Here is an 18,487-nt window from a genome sequence, read left to right as displayed (position 1 = left end):
GGTAAATACCATTCAAATCCCTTTACATTTTCTGCTTCACCAGCACGCTCAATATAGCCATTAGATTTAAGATCCTTCATGGTGTCAGTAAGGAAATCACAAAGTTCAGGTTGTTTTAAAGCCTTCTTCCTTAAAGCAGCAGCTCTATCTGACGCCAACACAAAATTGTTAGGTAAATCAATATCTTCCTTCAACGGTACAGGTATCTCAAATCGACCATCTTTCAACTCAATATTCGGTTCAACAAGTTCTCTAGCCAAATTATCATTGCGAGACAATTCACAGGTTTCATTTTGCAACGTCAAATCCTGAATGACTTTATTCAGGTCTGCTATTTCCATATCACGAGACTCAATTTTACGCTGAAAGCCAGAGATGACATCCGACTCTGAAGACGTCTGCACTCTGCACACATTAGCAACGCTTTCATCTAAGGGTGACTTACCACCACAAGCCAACCAACCGAGAGGAGTGAGCAAAGCATGCGGTTCACTACGATTTTCACCAACACGCTCCTCTTTGGCCCACATCAAATAAGCGTTGTCGTTGCCAATCAGTACATCTACAGTACTACAATCATTCAAATGAAACATATTCACGTCATGAAAATGACGGAAACCACTTAAATCCTGCTTGTGCAGTAAAGTTTTAACATCGTCAGCCCAAGCTGGGTTAACCACCGAAGTTATATCACAAAACAGTTCATCCGTCTGTAACGACTGGATGTTGAGTTTAACAAGGTTAGCACAAGTAGGTTTCTGACCAGCCAGAGTGTCCATTTTAAACGACGCTTTATCATACGGTTTAACGCCAAGTTCGCACACCAAATCACTCGAAACAAATGTCAACTGCGAACCAGGATCATGCTGACAATACACCAACTTCGATTTGCCAGTTATTGGATTCAAAACACGAGCAGCAGTAACGCGGTTAAAAGCTGCTTTAACATTTCCAATCTTAACATTACGCACAGGAACTCTGGCACCAGCATCATCTTTGCCAATCGAATCCAGAGAATCACGTGACGTCACATAAAAATCATGCAGAAGAAACTAGTGTTTCCTATCGTTGTTAGGGACACACTTACGACAGTTGTTTGCATGAACCATATGCTGGCGCAAACAATTCAAGCATTTGCCAGCTTTCACAATGACATTTCTCCGACCTTTAGGTGTCAAGCGCAAAAATTCTTTACAATTAGACAAAAAATGATATTCAACTTGACCACGTGACGAACAATAAAAACATGCCGGTATGTCACTACGTCTGGCCACACCACCGCGCGGTGCGCCAACAGCAGTCGAGTACTGCGAACTCCCTGAAATCACATTATGATGGGGTTTTACCGACGTCTGCCTAACCGGACAAGAAGGCAATTTTCCTTTGCCAAACTTTTTAAAATGCTGCGACTCACCAGAATCGGCCATTAGCATAATGCTAAAATCAGTCGACTTGCGCGTTTCCTCCCGTACTACAAACTCAAACAAACTCTGAAAAGTAGGCTCATCAGTACCACCATACTGATCACCTAAAAAGTCAAGATAACGCTGCTTAGCGTCAAACGGGAGTCGCTTAGCCAAATCCAAAACAAAACGTCCTTCCAATTTGTCACGCTGACCATAAGCTTGCACGTAAAGCAGACACTGCGACAATTCATCTTTAAACTCTTTCAGATCACTGGAAGAGATCGAAGTCAATTTGCTACCATAGCGGTACTTCCTAATTTCCGGTTTGGCAAAAAGACCTCCACGAACCCCAAAACGCTGGGACGAAGCGAGCTAACGACATTTCTATCCTGTCTTCTTCTGACAAGCCAGGAGTGTCGGAAACCAAATTAGCAATCGTTTGCGCAGCTGTTCTAACACAAGCTGCTTGTAACAAAGTCAAACGAGTTTCTTTAAAGGGCGAAGCTGCCATCAAGACCGTAACACGATTTTTAAAGAAGATAAATGGCATATTATTACCATCGTAACCAATCAAGGCCGCCTTATCGAAAAACGTCCTACTATTTTGGTATTCAAAAAAGCTATCCTGTTGTTGAGAACTCGATTTAGCGGGAGAAGACAAGCTATATCCCTTAAGGGGCTGAGGGGGCTCAGTCACATGCACAGCCCGATCACGGTCCTCACAAACGTTAAAATCAGAAGACGCGATACGCCTCTCACAACCACCCAAATTACGTGTAGCTGGGCGATCAAAAACTAGCGGTGCAGAAAACTGTGAAGGGGGCAAAGCATTACTGCTATCAGCGGCCCCGTGACCTGTACGCTCTGGGGGAAGAGTTCGACTAAAATTCACAGGCTTTGGCTTTAGATCCTTCGTAAGATCCTTAGCTGCGGCTCCGAGACCTCCTGAAACAGTTTGAAAACGTGTGGATTGCACTGGTCCACTTACAGATTGAACAGGCGTCTGGAAAAGGTTAGGTAAATTAAACTGCGAATGATGTTCACTTCTGGAATGCCTAGAAGATCCCTTCTTAGAGCTACGCCGGGAGCCCACCTCTGATCGATATTCAGCTAAAGCTACCTCCTTACGTTGTTCAGCCCTCAACTGGGCGTCTTTGAGTGCGAACTCAGCAGCTCTCGCTTCGCCTCCGCTCTCGCGGCAGCCTCAGCTCGTATGGCCTCAGCTCGTATGGCCTCAGATCTGGCGGCGGCCTCAGCAGCTCTCGCTTCGGCCTCAGCTCTCGCTTCGGCCTCAGCTCTCGCGGTGGCCTCACCAGCTCTCGCTTCGGCCTCGGCTTGTATCTGGAGCTCCTCTCGTCTTAGCTGCAGGTTAATTTGTGCAACTATCCGTGACGAGCTCTCAGACATCCTAGTGCTTACATTTGAAGCGCTATCCTCAGGATGTATGTCAGCATCCAACATATCTGAGAACTCACTTACTTTTTGTTCAAAGTTATTTTTCAACGAGTTAAATTCGGGATCTACCCTATCACGAAGTTCTGCCAAGATTGCAGAGTTAAAAATTTTAGTCAAAAGAGCATGGAAATGCCGTAAATCCTCTTCCAAAGTAGAGAACTTAGATCTAAAAATTAACAGTTCCTGCTTATCACTTAAAGAACCTAGGGCTACAGAAAGTTCCCCAGTTTGAGTCAAAATATCCCTTCTAAGATGCCGGGCCTCTCGAACTGACTTAGCCTCATCGTTACTGGGTCCCTCCCCAGAATGGCCTGCCCGACCGCAAAGAACATCATCAGGCTTTACACTTCAGTTTTACACTGGTAATGGTGGCATCCTTTCGCCCATCAACATAAAGTCCATCCACAATATCGAACTGCAATTCTTCTTCCTTCTGAATTTCTTCTCTGTACTTTTGTTGTTCTCTCCTTAATTTACTTCGGTCAATAACTTGTGATTTATCAATGTCAGTTACTATACCAAATGCTTTGAGAGTGGCAGTAGCAATAGCAGCACCTGCTCTATCCGTCATTAACAATGCGGTTTTGCAACCAAGCGCCACTGTACGCATTTATAGCGTACTAAGCATAAAATATCAACTAAATATACAAAAATCGAGAGAGCTACGGCACCACAGTACTCAGCGGTAGAATGGACAGTGCCCTGTATAGGTGGGTTCGGCGCAGTATGGCAGGCGTTCGTCATCGGTGGTAATGTTGATCTCACGTTTTGCTTCGTTGTTGTTTAGATGGAAGGCCGCCGACACTGTCTTTGCCTTGCTGAGCTGTAGCTTCCATTTCTGTAGATATGTCAATTAGTTGACATCCAAACATTATCAGTTTGGTAAGACATGTGCAGATGGGGCCTGGCTCCCTCACCGAGATGCGACAGTAGGCCATGTCGTCCATGACTGCCCAATCCATCAACCACCACATGGAACGCTTCTTGCCATTCACTTCCGTATAGTCCGGAAGAAAGCTCATACATACAAAATACTGGGACGCCCAGCATCGCTGGGCTCTTGTATTAAATGTATGTTTGAAGACGGGGTGTCGATTCAAAGCTCGCTTTGTCGCACCCACGGGTTGTCCCGGTATTGCAGTACCTCCGGGTTCGGCCCACATCCCACCTTCGGGTGGGATAAATGAACAATCAATCATTGAAAATGCGAATCATGGCTTTCGTTGTTCGTCGGTCTCATTTCTTGTGTTTTATTGGTCGTCGTGTGTATCATATGTCATTTTCTGTTCATTTTCATTCATTGCGCCGATGTTATCTACTCTCTCGCGTACGTGTGTGTGGTGTTGCAAATTTTTCGCTTGTTGTCGCGTGTTCTGCAATGACTCTCTATTGAATAAAAGTTCCTGTGCTGAGCAATTCAGCCAGCACAGCTGTGCCAATAATGCGACTCACCTTGTCAAACATGTGATGTTCTCCTACGCAGACACAAACTTCTTTTCGTCGCGAGTCGTGAACAAACCAACTGACTGACCGGCCGGCTTCAAGCGGCACGTGACATGCAGAGTCTTGCATTAGTTTAATAAATGTCTTGCATTAGTTTAATAAATGTGAGCAAGCAATGCTCAGAGGGCGACTTACCTTTCAAAGAATAGAATGCGATCACTCATCATATGATAGCATGTATGGCAGCGAATGAAACTGAGCTTTGCTGCAGGCCATTGGCTTGAAATAAAAACAGCATTCTTAAGAAAATTTAGCCCGCTATATATGGCGCTTGGTTAAGCTTCTTCATCATTCTATTTGAATACAAGGTAAGTGCGCCTGAGCATTGTTTGCTCTCATTTTTCAAACTCATACATTGTTCTTTTTCGAAGTAAGTGAGTGATCACAGAAACAGCAGCAGCAGCTGCTGAAGTGTCGTCGAAAGGTTCTGCTCACACACAAAAAAGGCAAACAAAAGCAACGGAGCAAAGCCGAAGAGAATCACGGTCCCAGAAGAGAGATGCTGACAGGCAACCAACTCATACTTACCTGACGAGGGTCTTCACCGTGATCACGTAGGCGGTGGGCCCAGGGCGAGACTTCACCATTGCACTTCGGAGAAGTTGACCTCTGCGATTACCCCAAATGTGGGTAACTCGGTCGTATAATTTCTGTTAGTGGGGACTGCGTTCGCGCTATCCCTTTTTTAACTCATCAACCGAAAGCGAAGAAGAAGAAAAAGCTTTTTCCATCCCCCCCCCCCCGTACAACACATATCAAGCGTTTGGAGACCGAATTGTTGTCTTGTGTCCTGCTGTTGCGAGACCACAAGCTGAAAGCGAAATCATCTGAAAGCTTTTTAAGCGAATCAAAAGCAAGAGGTGAGCGTACTTGCTTCGGCAGTACATATACTAAAATTGGAACGATACAGAGAAGATTAGCATGGCCCCTGCGCAAGGATGACACGCAAAATCGTGAAGCGTTCCATATTTCTTTTAGTCACCGACTGGATGTGCAGCCACAGTTCATCGACAGGCTTTCTATGCCTTGTCCTTTGCTTGGATGCGACTTGATCGCGTCGTCACGCACGTGGGGTGCCCACGTTGCCCGGCCGTGGAGAACACCAGCCATTCGACAAAGTCGATTTCAAATGCGACCAGGACTGCCGGCCGGCGGACCGAAAGCGCCGCCGCGATGTCTAAACGTCGACGTCGTGGAGCATTGCTTTATCGCTTCTCGGCTCTCAAGAGCTAAGATCAAGTGTAGTATCTGTTCTTCTCAGTTTAATACCTGGGACGCCCAGCATCGCTGGGCTCTTGTATTAAATGTATGTTTGAAGACGGGGTGTCGATTCAAAGCTCGCTTTGTCGCACCCACGGGTTGTCCCGGTATTGCAGTACCTCCGGGTTCGGCCCACATCCCACCTTCGGGTGGGATAAATGAACAATCAATCATTGAAAATGCGAATCATGGCTTTCGTTGTTCGTCGGTCTCATTTCTTGTGTTTTATTGGTCGTCGTGTGTATCATATGTCATTTTCTGTTCATTTTCATTCATTGCGCCGATGTTATCTACTCTCTCGCGTACGTGTGTGTGGTGTTGCAAATTTTTCGCTTGTTGTCGCGTGTTCTGCAATGACTCTCTATTGAATAAAAGTTCCTGTGCTGAGCAATTCAGCCAGCACAGCTGTGCCAATAATGCGACTCACCTTGTCAAACATGTGATGTTCTCCTACGCAGACACAAACTTCTTTTCGTCGCGAGTCGTGAACAAACCAACTGACTGACCGGCCGGCTTCAAGCGGCACGTGACATGCAGAGTCTTGCATTAGTTTAATAAATGTCTTGCATTAGTTTAATAAATGTGAGCAAGCAATGCTCAGAGGGCGACTTACCTTTCAAAGAATAGAATGCGATCACTCATCATATGATAGCATGTATGGCAGCGAATGAAACTGAGCTTTGCTGCAGGCCATTGGCTTGAAATAAAAACAGCATTCTTAAGAAAATTTAGCCCGCTATATATGGCGCTTGGTTAAGCTTCTTCATCATTCTATTTGAATACAAGGTAAGTGCGCCTGAGCATTGTTTGCTCTCATTTTTCAAACTCATACATTGTTCTTTTTCGAAGTAAGTGAGTGATCACAGAAACAGCAGCAGCAGCTGCTGAAGTGTCGTCGAAAGGTTCTGCTCACACACAAAAAAGGCAAACAAAAGCAACGGAGCAAAGCCGAAGAGAATCACGGTCCCAGAAGAGAGATGCTGACAGGCAACCAACTCATACTTACCTGACGAGGGTCTTCACCGTGATCACGTAGGCGGTGGGCCCAGGGCGAGACTTCACCATTGCACTTCGGAGAAGTTGACCTCTGCGATTACCCCAAATGTGGGTAACTCGGTCGTATAATTTCTGTTAGTGGGGACTGCGTTCGCGCTATCCCTTTTTTAACTCATCAACCGAAAGCGAAGAAGAAGAAAAAGCTTTTTCCATCCCCCCCCCCCCGTACAACACATATCAAGCGTTTGGAGACCGAATTGTTGTCTTGTGTCCTGCTGTTGCGAGACCACAAGCTGAAAGCGAAATCATCTGAAAGCTTTTTAAGCGAATCAAAAGCAAGAGGTGAGCGTACTTGCTTCGGCAGTACATATACTAAAATTGGAACGATACAGAGAAGATTAGCATGGCCCCTGCGCAAGGATGACACGCAAAATCGTGAAGCGTTCCATATTTCTTTTAGTCACCGACTGGATGTGCATCCACAGTTCATCGACATGCTTTCTATGCCTTGTCCTTTGCTTGGATGCGACTTGATCGCGTCGTCACGCACGTGGTGTGCCCACGTTGCCAGGCAGTGGAGAACACCAGCCATTCGACAAAGTCGATTTCAAATGCGACCAGGACTGCCGGCCGGCGGACCGAAAGCGCCGCCGCGATGTCTAAACGTCGACGTCGTGGAGCATTGCTTTATCGCTTCTCGGCTCTCAAGAGCTAAGATCAAGTGTAGTATCTGTTCTTCTCAGTTTAATACCTGGGACGCCCAGCATCGCTGGGCTCTTGTATTAAATGTATGTTTGAAGACGGGGTGTCGATTCAAAGCTCGCTTTGTCGCACCCACGGGTTGTCCCGGTATTGCAGTACCTCCGGGTTCGGCCCACATCCCACCTTCGGGTGGGATAAATGAACAATCAATCATTGAAAATGCGAATCATGGCTTTCGTTGTTCGTCGGTCTCATTTCTTGTGTTTTATTGGTCGTCGTGTGTATCATATGTCATTTTCTGTTCATTTTCATTCATTGCGCCGATGTTATCTACTCTCTCGCGTACGTGTGTGTGGTGTTGCAAATTTTTCGCTTGTTGTCGCGTGTTCTGCAATGACTCTCTATTGAATAAAAGTTCCTGTGCTGAGCAATTCAGCCAGCACAGCTGTGCCAATAATGCGACTCACCTTGTCAAACATGTGATGTTCTCCTACGCAGACACAAACTTCTTTTCGTCGCGAGTCGTGAACAAACCAACTGACTGACCGGCCGGCTTCAAGCGGCACGTGACATGCAGAGTCTTGCATTAGTTTAATAAATGTCTTGCATTAGTTTAATAAATGTGAGCAAGCAATGCTCAGAGGGCGACTTACCTTTCAAAGAATAGAATGCGATCACTCATCATATGATAGCATGTATGGCAGCGAATGAAACTGAGCTTTGCTGCAGGCCATTGGCTTGAAATAAAAACAGCATTCTTAAGAAAATTTAGCCCGCTATATATGGCGCTTGGTTAAGCTTCTTCATCATTCTATTTGAATACAAGGTAAGTGCGCCTGAGCATTGTTTGCTCTCATTTTTCAAACTCATACATTGTTCTTTTTCGAAGTAAGTGAGTGATCACAGAAACAGCAGCAGCAGCTGCTGAAGTGTCGTCGAAAGGTTCTGCTCACACACAAAAAAGGCAAACAAAAGCAACGGAGCAAAGCCGAAGAGAATCACGGTCCCAGAAGAGAGATGCTGACAGGCAACCAACTCATACTTACCTGACGAGGGTCTTCACCGTGATCACGTAGGCGGTGGGCCCAGGGCGAGACTTCACCATTGCACTTCGGAGAAGTTGACCTCTGCGATTACCCCAAATGTGGGTAACTCGGTCGTATAATTTCTGTTAGTGGGGACTGCGTTCGCGCTATCCCTTTTTTAACTCATCAACCGAAAGCGAAGAAGAAGAAAAAGCTTTTTCCATCCCCCCCCCCCCGTACAACACATATCAAGCGTTTGGAGACCGAATTGTTGTCTTGTGTCCTGCTGTTGCGAGACCACAAGCTGAAAGCGAAATCATCTGAAAGCTTTTTAAGCGAATCAAAAGCAAGAGGTGAGCGTACTTGCTTCGGCAGTACATATACTAAAATTGGAACGATACAGAGAAGATTAGCATGGCCCCTGCGCAAGGATGACACGCAAAATCGTGAAGCGTTCCATATTTCTTTTAGTCACCGACTGGATGTGCATCCACAGTTCATCGACATGCTTTCTATGCCTTGTCCTTTGCTTGGATGCGACTTGATCGCGTCGTCACGCACGTGGTGTGCCCACGTTGCCAGGCAGTGGAGAACACCAGCCATTCGACAAAGTCGATTTCAAATGCGACCAGGACTGCCGGCCGGCGGACCGAAAGCGCCGCCGCGATGTCTAAACGTCGACGTCGTGGAGCATTGCTTTATCGCTTCTCGGCTCTCAAGAGCTAAGATCAAGTGTAGTATCTGTTCTTCTCAGTTTAATACCTGGGACGCCCAGCATCGCTGGGCTCTTGTATTAAATGTATGTTTGAAGACGGGGTGTCGATTCAAAGCTCGCTTTGTCGCACCCACGGGTTGTCCCGGTATTGCAGTACCTCCGGGTTCGGCCCACATCCCACCTTCGGGTGGGATAAATGAACAATCAATCATTGAAAATGCGAATCATGGCTTTCGTTGTTCGTCGGTCTCATTTCTTGTGTTTTATTGGTCGTCGTGTGTATCATATGTCATTTTCTGTTCATTTTCATTCATTGCGCCGATGTTATCTACTCTCTCGCGTACGTGTGTGTGGTGTTGCAAATTTTTCGCTTGTTGTCGCGTGTTCTGCAATGACTCTCTATTGAATAAAAGTTCCTGTGCTGAGCAATTCAGCCAGCACAGCTGTGCCAATAATGCGACTCACCTTGTCAAACATGTGATGTTCTCCTACGCAGACACAAACTTCTTTTCGTCGCGAGTCGTGAACAAACCAACTGACTGACCGGCCGGCTTCAAGCGGCACGTGACATGCAGAGTCTTGCATTAGTTTAATAAATGTCTTGCATTAGTTTAATAAATGTGAGCAAGCAATGCTCAGAGGGCGACTTACCTTTCAAAGAATAGAATGCGATCACTCATCATATGATAGCATGTATGGCAGCGAATGAAACTGAGCTTTGCTGCAGGCCATTGGCTTGAAATAAAAACAGCATTCTTAAGAAAATTTAGCCCGCTATATATGGCGCTTGGTTAAGCTTCTTCATCATTCTATTTGAATACAAGGTAAGTGCGCCTGAGCATTGTTTGCTCTCATTTTTCAAACTCATACATTGTTCTTTTTCGAAGTAAGTGAGTGATCACAGAAACAGCAGCAGCAGCTGCTGAAGTGTCGTCGAAAGGTTCTGCTCACACACAAAAAAGGCAAACAAAAGCAACGGAGCAAAGCCGAAGAGAATCACGGTCCCAGAAGAGAGATGCTGACAGGCAACCAACTCATACTTACCTGACGAGGGTCTTCACCGTGATCACGTAGGCGGTGGGCCCAGGGCGAGACTTCACCATTGCACTTCGGAGAAGTTGACCTCTGCGATTACCCCAAATGTGGGTAACTCGGTCGTATAATTTCTGTTAGTGGGGACTGCGTTCGCGCTATCCCTTTTTTAACTCATCAACCGAAAGCGAAGAAGAAGAAAAAGCTTTTTCCATCCCCCCCCCCCCGTACAACACATATCAAGCGTTTGGAGACCGAATTGTTGTCTTGTGTCCTGCTGTTGCGAGACCACAAGCTGAAAGCGAAATCATCTGAAAGCTTTTTAAGCGAATCAAAAGCAAGAGGTGAGCGTACTTGCTTCGGCAGTACATATACTAACATGGGAACGATACAGAGAAGATTAGCATGGCCCCTGCGCAAGGATGACACGCAAAATCGTGAAGCGTTCCATATTTCTTTTAGTCACCGACTGGATGTGCATCCACAGTTCATCGACATGCTTTCTATGCCTTGTCCTTTGCTTGGATGCGACTTGATCGCGTCGTCACGCACGTGGTGTGCCCACGTTGCCAGGCAGTGGAGAACACCAGCCATTCGACAAAGTCGATTTCAAATGCGACCAGGACTGCCGGCCGGCGGACCGAAAGCGCCGCCGCGATGTCTAAACGTCGACGTCGTGGAGCATTGCTTTATCGCTTCTCGGCTCTCAAGAGCTAAGATCAAGTGTAGTATCTGTTCTTCTCAGTTTAATACCTGGGACGCCCAGCATCGCTGGGCTCTTGTATTAAATGTATGTTTGAAGACGGGGTGTCGATTCAAAGCTCGCTTTGTCGCACCCACGGGTTGTCCCGGTATTGCAGTACCTCCGGGTTCGGCCCACATCCCACCTTCGGGTGGGATAAATGAACAATCAATCATTGAAAATGCGAATCATGGCTTTCGTTGTTCGTCGGTCTCATTTCTTGTGTTTTATTGGTCGTCGTGTGTATCATATGTCATTTTCTGTTCATTTTCATTCATTGCGCCGATGTTATCTACTCTCTCGCGTACGTGTGTGTGGTGTTGCAAATTTTTCGCTTGTTGTCGCGTGTTCTGCAATGACTCTCTATTGAATAAAAGTTCCTGTGCTGAGCAATTCAGCCAGCACAGCTGTGCCAATAATGCGACTCACCTTGTCAAACATGTGATGTTCTCCTACGCAGACACAAACTTCTTTTCGTCGCGAGTCGTGAACAAACCAACTGACTGACCGGCCGGCTTCAAGCGGCACGTGACATGCAGAGTCTTGCATTAGTTTAATAAATGTCTTGCATTAGTTTAATAAATGTGAGCAAGCAATGCTCAGAGGGCGACTTACCTTTCAAAGAATAGAATGCGATCACTCATCATATGATAGCATGTATGGCAGCGAATGAAACTGAGCTTTGCTGCAGGCCATTGGCTTGAAATAAAAACAGCATTCTTAAGAAAATTTAGCCCGCTATATATGGCGCTTGGTTAAGCTTCTTCATCATTCTATTTGAATACAAGGTAAGTGCGCCTGAGCATTGTTTGCTCTCATTTTTCAAACTCATACATTGTTCTTTTTCGAAGTAAGTGAGTGATCACAGAAACAGCAGCAGCAGCTGCTGAAGTGTCGTCGAAAGGTTCTGCTCACACACAAAAAAGGCAAACAAAAGCAACGGAGCAAAGCCGAAGAGAATCACGGTCCCAGAAGAGAGATGCTGACAGGCAACCAACTCATACTTACCTGACGAGGGTCTTCACCGTGATCACGTAGGCGGTGGGCCCAGGGCGAGACTTCACCATTGCACTTCGGAGAAGTTGACCTCTGCGATTACCCCAAATGTGGGTAACTCGGTCGTATAATTTCTGTTAGTGGGGACTGCGTTCGCGCTATCCCTTTTTTAACTCATCAACCGAAAGCGAAGAAGAAGAAAAAGCTTTTTCCATCCCCCCCCCCCCGTACAACACATATCAAGCGTTTGGAGACCGAATTGTTGTCTTGTGTCCTGCTGTTGCGAGACCACAAGCTGAAAGCGAAATCATCTGAAAGCTTTTTAAGCGAATCAAAAGCAAGAGGTGAGCGTACTTGCTTCGGCAGTACATATACTAAAATTGGAACGATACAGAGAAGATTAGCATGGCCCCTGCGCAAGGATGACACGCAAAATCGTGAAGCGTTCCATATTTCTTTTAGTCACCGACTGGATGTGCATCCACAGTTCATCGACATGCTTTCTATGCCTTGTCCTTTGCTTGGATGCGACTTGATCGCGTCGTCACGCACGTGGTGTGCCCACGTTGCCAGGCAGTGGAGAACACCAGCCATTCGACAAAGTCGATTTCAAATGCGACCAGGACTGCCGGCCGGCGGACCGAAAGCGCCGCCGCGATGTCTAAACGTCGACGTCGTGGAGCATTGCTTTATCGCTTCTCGGCTCTCAAGAGCTAAGATCAAGTGTAGTATCTGTTCTTCTCAGTTTAATACCTGGGACGCCCAGCATCGCTGGGCTCTTGTATTAAATGTATGTTTGAAGACGGGGTGTCGATTCAAAGCTCGCTTTGTCGCACCCACGGGTTGTCCCGGTATTGCAGTACCTCCGGGTTCGGCCCACATCCCACCTTCGGGTGGGATAAATGAACAATCAATCATTGAAAATGCGAATCATGGCTTTCGTTGTTCGTCGGTCTCATTTCTTGTGTTTTATTGGTCGTCGTGTGTATCATATGTCATTTTCTGTTCATTTTCATTCATTGCGCCGATGTTATCTACTCTCTCGCGTACGTGTGTGTGGTGTTGCAAATTTTTCGCTTGTTGTCGCGTGTTCTGCAATGACTCTCTATTGAATAAAAGTTCCTGTGCTGAGCAATTCAGCCAGCACAGCTGTGCCAATAATGCGACTCACCTTGTCAAACATGTGATGTTCTCCTACGCAGACACAAACTTCTTTTCGTCGCGAGTCGTGAACAAACCAACTGACTGACCGGCCGGCTTCAAGCGGCACGTGACATGCAGAGTCTTGCATTAGTTTAATAAATGTCTTGCATTAGTTTAATAAATGTGAGCAAGCAATGCTCAGAGGGCGACTTACCTTTCAAAGAATAGAATGCGATCACTCATCATATGATAGCATGTATGGCAGCGAATGAAACTGAGCTTTGCTGCAGGCCATTGGCTTGAAATAAAAACAGCATTCTTAAGAAAATTTAGCCCGCTATATATGGCGCTTGGTTAAGCTTCTTCATCATTCTATTTGAATACAAGGTAAGTGCGCCTGAGCATTGTTTGCTCTCATTTTTCAAACTCATACATTGTTCTTTTTCGAAGTAAGTGAGTGATCACAGAAACAGCAGCAGCAGCTGCTGAAGTGTCGTCGAAAGGTTCTGCTCACACACAAAAAAGGCAAACAAAAGCAACGGAGCAAAGCCGAAGAGAATCACGGTCCCAGAAGAGAGATGCTGACAGGCAACCAACTCATACTTACCTGACGAGGGTCTTCACCGTGATCACGTAGGCGGTGGGCCCAGGGCGAGACTTCACCATTGCACTTCGGAGAAGTTGACCTCTGCGATTACCCCAAATGTGGGTAACTCGGTCGTATAATTTCTGTTAGTGGGGACTGCGTTCGCGCTATCCCTTTTTTAACTCATCAACCGAAAGCGAAGAAGAAGAAAAAGCTTTTTCCATCCCCCCCCCCCCCGTACAACACATATCAAGCGTTTGGAGACCGAATTGTTGTCTTGTGTCCTGCTGTTGCGAGACCACAAGCTGAAAGCGAAATCATCTGAAAGCTTTTTAAGCGAATCAAAAGCAAGAGGTGAGCGTACTTGCTTCGGCAGTACATATACTAAAATTGGAACGATACAGAGAAGATTAGCATGGCCCCTGCGCAAGGATGACACGCAAAATCGTGAAGCGTTCCATATTTCTTTTAGTCACCGACTGGATGTGCATCCACAGTTCATCGACATGCTTTCTATGCCTTGTCCTTTGCTTGGATGCGACTTGATCGCGTCGTCACGCACGTGGTGTGCCCACGTTGCCAGGCAGTGGAGAACACCAGCCATTCGACAAAGTCGATTTCAAATGCGACCAGGACTGCCGGCCGGCGGACCGAAAGCGCCGCCGCGATGTCTAAACGTCGACGTCGTGGAGCATTGCTTTATCGCTTCTCGGCTCTCAAGAGCTAAGATCAAGTGTAGTATCTGTTCTTCTCAGTTTAATACCTGGGACGCCCAGCATCGCTGGGCTCTTGTATTAAATGTATGTTTGAAGACGGGGTGTCGATTCAAAGCTCGCTTTGTCGCACCCACGGGTTGTCCCGGTATTGCAGTACCTCCGGGTTCGGCCCACATCCCACCTTCGGGTGGGATAAATGAACAATCAATCATTGAAAATGCGAATCATGGCTTTCGTTGTTCGTCGGTCTCATTTCTTGTGTTTTATTGGTCGTCGTGTGTATCATATGTCATTTTCTGTTCATTTTCATTCATTGCGCCGATGTTATCTACTCTCTCGCGTACGTGTGTGTGGTGTTGCAAATTTTTCGCTTGTTGTCGCGTGTTCTGCAATGACTCTCTATTGAATAAAAGTTCCTGTGCTGAGCAATTCAGCCAGCACAGCTGTGCCAATAATGCGACTCACCTTGTCAAACATGTGATGTTCTCCTACGCAGACACAAACTTCTTTTCGTCGCGAGTCGTGAACAAACCAACTGACTGACCGGCCGGCTTCAAGCGGCACGTGACATGCAGAGTCTTGCATTAGTTTAATAAATGTCTTGCATTAGTTTAATAAATGTGAGCAAGCAATGCTCAGAGGGCGACTTACCTTTCAAAGAATAGAATGCGATCACTCATCATATGATAGCATGTATGGCAGCGAATGAAACTGAGCTTTGCTGCAGGCCATTGGCTTGAAATAAAAACAGCATTCTTAAGAAAATTTAGCCCGCTATATATGGCGCTTGGTTAAGCTTCTTCATCATTCTATTTGAATACAAGGTAAGTGCGCCTGAGCATTGTTTGCTCTCATTTTTCAAACTCATACATTGTTCTTTTTCGAAGTAAGTGAGTGATCACAGAAACAGCAGCAGCAGCTGCTGAAGTGTCGTCGAAAGGTTCTGCTCACACACAAAAAAGGCAAACAAAAGCAACGGAGCAAAGCCGAAGAGAATCACGGTCCCAGAAGAGAGATGCTGACAGGCAACCAACTCATACTTACCTGACGAGGGTCTTCACCGTGATCACGTAGGCGGTGGGCCCAGGGCGAGACTTCACCATTGCACTTCGGAGAAGTTGACCTCTGCGATTACCCCAAATGTGGGTAACTCGGTCGTATAATTTCTGTTAGTGGGGACTCGCGTTCGCGCTATCCCTTTTTTAACTCATCAACCGAAAGCGAAGAAGAAGAAAAAGCTTTTTCCATCCCCCCCCCCCCCGTACAACACATATCAAGCGTTTGGAGACCGAATTGTTGTCTTGTGTCCTGCTGTTGCGAGACCACAAGCTGAAAGCGAAATCATCTGAAAGCTTTTTAAGCGAATCAAAAGCAAGAGGTGAGCGTACTTGCTTCGGCAGTACATATACTAAAATTGGAACGATACAGAGAAGATTAGCATGGCCCCTGCGCAAGGATGACACGCAAAATCGTGAAGCGTTCCATATTTCTTTTAGTCACCGACTGGATGTGCATCCACAGTTCATCGACATGCTTTCTATGCCTTGTCCTTTGCTTGGATGCGACTTGATCGCGTCGTCACGCACGTGGTGTGCCCACGTTGCCAGGCAGTGGAGAACACCAGCCATTCGACAAAGTCGATTTCAAATGCGACCAGGACTGCCGGCCGGCGGACCGAAAGCGCCGCCGCGATGTCTAAACGTCGACGTCGTGGAGCATTGCTTTATCGCTTCTCGGCTCTCAAGAGCTAAGATCAAGTGTAGTATCTGTTCTTCTCAGTTTAATACCTGGGACGCCCAGCATCGCTGGGCTCTTGTATTAAATGTATGTTTGAAGACGGGGTGTCGATTCAAAGCTCGCTTTGTCGCACCCACGGGTTGTCCCGGTATTGCAGTACCTCCGGGTTCGGCCCACATCCCACCTTCGGGTGGGATAAATGAACAATCAATCATTGAAAATGCGAATCATGGCTTTCGTTGTTCGTCGGTCTCATTTCTTGTGTTTTATTGGTCGTCGTGTGTATCATATGTCATTTTCTGTTCATTTTCATTCATTGCGCCGATGTTATCTACTCTCTCGCGTACGTGTGTGTGGTGTTGCAAATTTTTCGCTTGTTGTCGCGTGTTCTGCAATGACTCTCTATTGAATAAAAGTTCCTGTGCTGAGCAATTCAGCCAGCACAGCTGTGCCAATAATGCGACTCACCTTGTCAAACATGTGATGTTCTCCTACGCAGACACAAACTTCTTTTCGTCGCGAGTCGTGAACAAACCAACTGACTGACCGGCCGGCTTCAAGCGGCACGTGACATGCAGAGTCTTGCATTAGTTTAATAAATGTCTTGCATTAGTTTAATAAATGTGAGCAAGCAATGCTCAGAGGGCGACTTACCTTTCAAAGAATAGAATGCGATCACTCATCATATGATAGCATGTATGGCAGCGAATGAAACTGAGCTTTGCTGCAGGCCATTGGCTTGAAATAAAAACAGCATTCTTAAGAAAATTTAGCCCGCTATATATGGCGCTTGGTTAAGCTTCTTCATCATTCTATTTGAATACAAGGTAAGTGCGCCTGAGCATTGTTTGCTCTCATTTTTCAAACTCATACATTGTTCTTTTTCGAAGTAAGTGAGTGATCACAGAAACAGCAGCAGCAGCTGCTGAAGTGTCGTCGAAAGGTTCTGCTCACACACAAAAAAGGCAAACAAAAGCAACGGAGCAAAGCCGAAGAGAATCACGGTCCCAGAAGAGAGATGCTGACAGGCAACCAACTCATACTTACCTGACGAGGGTCTTCACCGTGATCACGTAGGCGGTGGGCCCAGGGCGAGACTTCACCATTGCACTTCGGAGAAGTTGACCTCTGCGATTACCCCAAATGTGGGTAACTCGGTCGTATAATTTCTGTTAGTGGGGACTGCGTTCGCGCTATCCCTTTTTTAACTCATCAACCGAAAGCGAAGAAGAAGAAAAAGCTTTTTCCATCCCCCCCCCCCCGTACAACACATATCAAGCGTTTGGAGACCGAATTGTTGTCTTGTGTCCTGCTGTTGCGAGACCACAAGCTGAAAGCGAAATCATCTGAAAGCTTTTTAAGCGAATCAAAAGCAAGAGGTGAGCGTACTTGCTTCGGCAGTACATATACTAAAATTGGAACGATACAGAGAAGATTAGCATGGCCCCTGCGCAAGGATGACACGCAAAATCGTGAAGCGTTCCATATTTCTTTTAGTCACCGACTGGATGTGCATCCACAGTTCATCGACATGCTTTCTATGCCTTGTCCTTTGCTTGGATGCGACTTGATCGCGTCGTCACGCACGTGGTGTGCCCACGTTGCCAGGCAGTGGAGAACACCAGCCATTCGACAAAGTCGATTTCAAATGCGACCAGGACTGCCGGCCGGCGGACCGAAAGCGCCGCCGCGATGTCTAAACGTCGACGTCGTGGAGCATTGCTTTATCGCTTCTCGGCTCTCAAGAGCTAAGATCAAGTGTAGTATCTGTTCTTCTCAGTTTAATACCTGGGACGCCCAGCATCGCTGGGCTCTTGTATTAAATGTATGTTTGAAGACGGGGTGTCGATTCAAAGCTCGCTTTGTCGCACCCACGGGTTGTCCCGGTATTGCAGTACCTCCGGGTTCGGCCCACATCCCACCTTCGGGTGGGATAAATGAACAATCAATCATTGAAAATGCGAATCATGGCTTTCGTTGTTCGTCGGTCTCATTTCTTGTGTTTTATTGGTCGTCGTGTGTATCATATGTCATTTTCTGTTCATTTTCATTCATTGCGCCGATGTTATCTACTCTCTCGCGTACGTGTGTGTGGTGTTGCAAATTTTTCGCTTGTTGTCGCGTGTTCTGCAATGACTCTCTATTGAATAAAAGTTCCTGTGCTGAGCAATTCAGCCAGCACAGCTGTGCCAATAATGCGACTCACCTTGTCAAACATGTGATGTTCTCCTACGCAGACACAAACTTCTTTTCGTCGCGAGTCGTGAACAAACCAACTGACTGACCGGCCGGCTTCAAGCGGCACGTGACATGCAGAGTCTTGCATTAGTTTAATAAATGTCTTGCATTAGTTTAATAAATGTGAGCAAGCAATGCTCAGAGGGCGACTTACCTTTCAAAGAATAGAATGCGATCACTCATCATATGATAGCATGTATGGCAGCGAATGAAACTGAGCTTTGCTGCAGGCCAT

The 18,487-nt window shown here is 46.4% G+C and overlaps 24 non-coding genes and 1 pseudogene across 24 annotated transcripts; all 25 read left to right on the top strand.

Moving 5' to 3' along the window:
* Positions 1-3,851: 3,851 nt before the first annotated feature.
* On the top strand, positions 3,852-4,027 carry LOC145772920 (U2 spliceosomal RNA; annotated as a pseudogene).
* Positions 4,028-4,884: 857 nt separating this feature from the next.
* Positions 4,885-5,047, top strand: LOC145773510 (U1 spliceosomal RNA). Its single transcript, XR_014289887.1, has one exon. It is a non-coding gene; the product is annotated as a U1 spliceosomal RNA (small nuclear RNA).
* A 183-nt stretch (positions 5,048-5,230) lies between these two features.
* On the top strand, positions 5,231-5,337 carry LOC145773035 (U6 spliceosomal RNA). Its single transcript, XR_014289456.1, has one exon. It is a non-coding gene; the product is annotated as a U6 spliceosomal RNA (small nuclear RNA).
* Positions 5,338-5,571: 234 nt separating this feature from the next.
* Positions 5,572-5,765, top strand: LOC145773606 (U2 spliceosomal RNA). Its single transcript, XR_014289978.1, has one exon. It is a non-coding gene; the product is annotated as a U2 spliceosomal RNA (small nuclear RNA).
* Positions 5,766-6,622: 857 nt separating this feature from the next.
* LOC145773509 (U1 spliceosomal RNA) lies at positions 6,623-6,785 on the top strand. The gene has a single exon (XR_014289886.1). It is a non-coding gene; the product is annotated as a U1 spliceosomal RNA (small nuclear RNA).
* Positions 6,786-6,968: 183 nt separating this feature from the next.
* LOC145773034 (U6 spliceosomal RNA) lies at positions 6,969-7,075 on the top strand. The gene has a single exon (XR_014289455.1). It is a non-coding gene; the product is annotated as a U6 spliceosomal RNA (small nuclear RNA).
* Positions 7,076-7,309: 234 nt separating this feature from the next.
* LOC145773605 (U2 spliceosomal RNA) lies at positions 7,310-7,503 on the top strand. Its single transcript, XR_014289977.1, has one exon. It is a non-coding gene; the product is annotated as a U2 spliceosomal RNA (small nuclear RNA).
* Positions 7,504-8,360: 857 nt separating this feature from the next.
* Positions 8,361-8,523, top strand: LOC145773508 (U1 spliceosomal RNA). The gene has a single exon (XR_014289885.1). It is a non-coding gene; the product is annotated as a U1 spliceosomal RNA (small nuclear RNA).
* A 183-nt stretch (positions 8,524-8,706) lies between these two features.
* LOC145773033 (U6 spliceosomal RNA) lies at positions 8,707-8,813 on the top strand. The gene has a single exon (XR_014289454.1). It is a non-coding gene; the product is annotated as a U6 spliceosomal RNA (small nuclear RNA).
* A 234-nt stretch (positions 8,814-9,047) lies between these two features.
* LOC145773604 (U2 spliceosomal RNA) lies at positions 9,048-9,241 on the top strand. Its single transcript, XR_014289976.1, has one exon. It is a non-coding gene; the product is annotated as a U2 spliceosomal RNA (small nuclear RNA).
* Positions 9,242-10,098: 857 nt separating this feature from the next.
* On the top strand, positions 10,099-10,261 carry LOC145773507 (U1 spliceosomal RNA). The gene has a single exon (XR_014289884.1). It is a non-coding gene; the product is annotated as a U1 spliceosomal RNA (small nuclear RNA).
* A 183-nt stretch (positions 10,262-10,444) lies between these two features.
* LOC145773038 (U6 spliceosomal RNA) lies at positions 10,445-10,551 on the top strand. The gene has a single exon (XR_014289458.1). It is a non-coding gene; the product is annotated as a U6 spliceosomal RNA (small nuclear RNA).
* Positions 10,552-10,785: 234 nt separating this feature from the next.
* On the top strand, positions 10,786-10,979 carry LOC145773603 (U2 spliceosomal RNA). Its single transcript, XR_014289975.1, has one exon. It is a non-coding gene; the product is annotated as a U2 spliceosomal RNA (small nuclear RNA).
* Positions 10,980-11,836: 857 nt separating this feature from the next.
* On the top strand, positions 11,837-11,999 carry LOC145773505 (U1 spliceosomal RNA). Its single transcript, XR_014289882.1, has one exon. It is a non-coding gene; the product is annotated as a U1 spliceosomal RNA (small nuclear RNA).
* Positions 12,000-12,182: 183 nt separating this feature from the next.
* LOC145773032 (U6 spliceosomal RNA) lies at positions 12,183-12,289 on the top strand. Its single transcript, XR_014289453.1, has one exon. It is a non-coding gene; the product is annotated as a U6 spliceosomal RNA (small nuclear RNA).
* A 234-nt stretch (positions 12,290-12,523) lies between these two features.
* Positions 12,524-12,717, top strand: LOC145773602 (U2 spliceosomal RNA). The gene has a single exon (XR_014289974.1). It is a non-coding gene; the product is annotated as a U2 spliceosomal RNA (small nuclear RNA).
* An 857-nt stretch (positions 12,718-13,574) lies between these two features.
* On the top strand, positions 13,575-13,737 carry LOC145773504 (U1 spliceosomal RNA). The gene has a single exon (XR_014289881.1). It is a non-coding gene; the product is annotated as a U1 spliceosomal RNA (small nuclear RNA).
* A 184-nt stretch (positions 13,738-13,921) lies between these two features.
* LOC145773031 (U6 spliceosomal RNA) lies at positions 13,922-14,028 on the top strand. The gene has a single exon (XR_014289452.1). It is a non-coding gene; the product is annotated as a U6 spliceosomal RNA (small nuclear RNA).
* A 234-nt stretch (positions 14,029-14,262) lies between these two features.
* On the top strand, positions 14,263-14,456 carry LOC145773600 (U2 spliceosomal RNA). The gene has a single exon (XR_014289972.1). It is a non-coding gene; the product is annotated as a U2 spliceosomal RNA (small nuclear RNA).
* Positions 14,457-15,313: 857 nt separating this feature from the next.
* Positions 15,314-15,477, top strand: LOC145773517 (U1 spliceosomal RNA). The gene has a single exon (XR_014289893.1). It is a non-coding gene; the product is annotated as a U1 spliceosomal RNA (small nuclear RNA).
* A 184-nt stretch (positions 15,478-15,661) lies between these two features.
* Positions 15,662-15,768, top strand: LOC145773029 (U6 spliceosomal RNA). The gene has a single exon (XR_014289451.1). It is a non-coding gene; the product is annotated as a U6 spliceosomal RNA (small nuclear RNA).
* Positions 15,769-16,002: 234 nt separating this feature from the next.
* Positions 16,003-16,196, top strand: LOC145773599 (U2 spliceosomal RNA). Its single transcript, XR_014289971.1, has one exon. It is a non-coding gene; the product is annotated as a U2 spliceosomal RNA (small nuclear RNA).
* Positions 16,197-17,053: 857 nt separating this feature from the next.
* On the top strand, positions 17,054-17,216 carry LOC145773503 (U1 spliceosomal RNA). Its single transcript, XR_014289880.1, has one exon. It is a non-coding gene; the product is annotated as a U1 spliceosomal RNA (small nuclear RNA).
* Positions 17,217-17,399: 183 nt separating this feature from the next.
* On the top strand, positions 17,400-17,506 carry LOC145773028 (U6 spliceosomal RNA). Its single transcript, XR_014289450.1, has one exon. It is a non-coding gene; the product is annotated as a U6 spliceosomal RNA (small nuclear RNA).
* Positions 17,507-17,740: 234 nt separating this feature from the next.
* On the top strand, positions 17,741-17,934 carry LOC145773598 (U2 spliceosomal RNA). The gene has a single exon (XR_014289970.1). It is a non-coding gene; the product is annotated as a U2 spliceosomal RNA (small nuclear RNA).
* Positions 17,935-18,487: the final 553 nt, after the last annotated feature.

Source organism: Aplidium turbinatum, chromosome 6, assembly GCF_918807975.1.
Source record: "Aplidium turbinatum chromosome 6, kaAplTurb1.1, whole genome shotgun sequence".
In the NCBI taxonomy this organism is placed as follows: Eukaryota; Metazoa; Chordata; class Ascidiacea; order Aplousobranchia; family Polyclinidae; genus Aplidium; species Aplidium turbinatum.
The sequence above is the reverse complement of the archived record's forward strand: the minus strand, read 5'-3'. Positions and strand labels throughout refer to the sequence as shown.